This window comes from Myotis davidii, unplaced genomic scaffold (assembly GCF_000327345.1).
Source record: "Myotis davidii unplaced genomic scaffold, ASM32734v1 scaffold148, whole genome shotgun sequence".
NCBI classification, from domain to species: domain Eukaryota; kingdom Metazoa; phylum Chordata; class Mammalia; order Chiroptera; family Vespertilionidae; genus Myotis; species Myotis davidii.
In genome coordinates, this window is record NW_006299479.1 from 351,405 (window position 1) to 353,712 (window position 2,308).

At 46.7% G+C, this 2,308-nt stretch overlaps 1 protein-coding gene across 1 annotated transcript in view; it reads left to right on the top strand.

The window, feature by feature from the left end:
- Positions 1–2,308, top strand: part of PRDM10 (PR domain 10) — a 77,307-nt gene that overhangs the window by 1,305 nt on the left and 73,694 nt on the right. The gene's annotated exons all lie outside the window — the stretch shown is intronic.

Genomic DNA, 2,308 nt, shown 5'->3' on the forward strand with positions numbered 1-2,308 from the left:
TTTACGCGTGGGCGTCCCTGGGACCCGGGAGGCCCCGTTTCCTGGAGGCGCGCGGGGATGGCGCGCTGGGGTTCGTCTCCGGAATGAGTGGCCGGGGGCGAGCTGGTTGGAGGCCGAGGTCCACCTGTGCTGCATGCAGAGTGCAGAGGCGGGCGTGGAAGGCCGCTGGGGAGCCGGGGGATGGTGGGTGTTTCGGCTTGCAGCCCATCCTCCGCTTTCCCGAAGCATTGGTTAGCCCGTGGGCAGGTGTTAGGTCCCCCCCGTCTCCTAAGGAAAGGGAACGCAGCGCTGCAGAGTTTGGGGTGCGTGCGCTTTCGGCCCGGCCCGGCGGGTTTGTTGGCTTTGCGTTTTCAACCTTTGCGTACGGCCAAGCACCCGCAGGGCTGGCGGGGGTGCTGTCATCGAGGACGAAACGCGCGCTGCGTCCCACCCAGCTCAGCCCGGTGTCTTCGTGCGCCTGTTCAAATCTTGCCGGGCGCATCGCACCCAGAACGTCTCTAAACTGTAACTTAACCTTCATTAAACGCAACATCACTCGGGACTGGTTCGTGGCCTCTTTTTCCGACCCGATCCTCTGTTGCTTTCAGTAGGAAGGTCTACTCTCCCACCCATCCCCAGCGCCCCAGGAGCAACTATGCTGATGAACCAACCATACGTGTTGCTGTAGAATCGAGAAACAAACAAACGAAAAACCCTAAAACGGATTGGTTGGAGCAAAGCCGGCTTTAAAGCAGTGTTGATTCAATCTGGTATGTTTAGAAAGGAACTTGTAGGTTTACTCTTTTAATAAATTGAGGCGAAACGGGCATAAAGTGAACCATGTTAAAGTGCAGAATTTAGCAGTAGATTCACATTTTAAAAACTTGGACCAAGACGTTTTCTTCGTCCAGTGAACGTAATTGAGCCTGTATTCTAGAAACGGCCAAGTCCATGTCTTCAAAAAGCTCTGGATGCTTTTTCATTCTTTAAAATAATTGTAATATCTGAATCATTTTACCTTTCAAACGCATAACCTAGTGGGGAGAGGTTTCTGAGTAACAAGCAGAATTGTTTAAAGAGTTGAGAAATATGCAGCTATAATTTTGATTTCCTTAATTTTACATGGTCAGCATTGGTAAACACATAATTTCATCCGGTAAAAATAGTAAACTGTTGAACATGCTGTCACTGCAATGTTTGAACTGTTTAGTCATCGTTTGCGTTAAAATAGAAGGCTGATGTACTTTGACCTGTGCCCCACTAAAGTACAGTTCTTTCCCCACCCGCACCCGCACCTCCTTTCCAAAATTCAGTGTAGACATACCAGGAATTTGTATTTTTTTTTTTTTCACGAGCAGAATTTATCGGCTACTGTTGAAATTTATCATAGGTACTCTGAGAATAAATGAGAATTTGGTCTGGTGTCGAGTCAATGAGTTAAGAAAAAGCAAATGCTTGCCACAACCAAATCTTTGCAGAATGGTCCTGCTCCGCTTCTCCTGGCAGGAAGGCAAGAGGGGAGCTCCCCTCTGACTTGACCAAATCTCTGTGGCAGCCTTCCTCTCCCTCCTCTGGCATTTATGAGATGTAGTTGAATCACTACTAAAGTTGAGTCACTAGACAAGGCCAGGGCGTCTGGCCTTTGTCCTTCTAGTATCAGTGTGGGAACTCCGGTTCAAGACTTCTGTGGAACATTCTGGACTGGCGCCTTTCCAGCCACCTCCTGCAGCTCGCCTGGTGACATTGGTACTTGACTCTGAAACATTGTTTCCATTCCCTCTCCGCAATCCTTCAGTGCCTTCCCATTGCCTGTACCTGTGCAGATTTTTAGATTTGTTCAGGTTGTGGAAAACACCTGGAAGTATGTTTTGTTTTGTTTATAATTTTGAAATAGTCTAGAGAATTAGGGAGTGCAGAAATGGAAAGGGAGGAGGAAGGAGGTGATGGATAATCCCAACTCGTCACAACTACAGCAAGACTAGTTAAAATGTGGTGAAAATAACTGCTAAAATATTTTTTAAAAATTCATTTCTTAGTTGAAGTCTTGTTTTAACAGAATTATTGGAGCTAAATGCCCCCTTTCTTTACCCAGGTCCTTCACTTCTAGTGGCAGGTTGCAGGCCACAGCCTCTCTCCTGCTGTGATCCCTGAGATCTGTGCTGTCCCACGTGGTCTGCGGGGCACTTGAAATATGGTCAGTGCTGCAAATATGAAATACATGCCAGATTTGAGACTTAGTATGAAAACCCCCAAATACTTCTGTTTCTAAAATACTGATTACATGTTGAAATATGTTGCAGATAATAAGTTAAATAAAGAATATTATAAA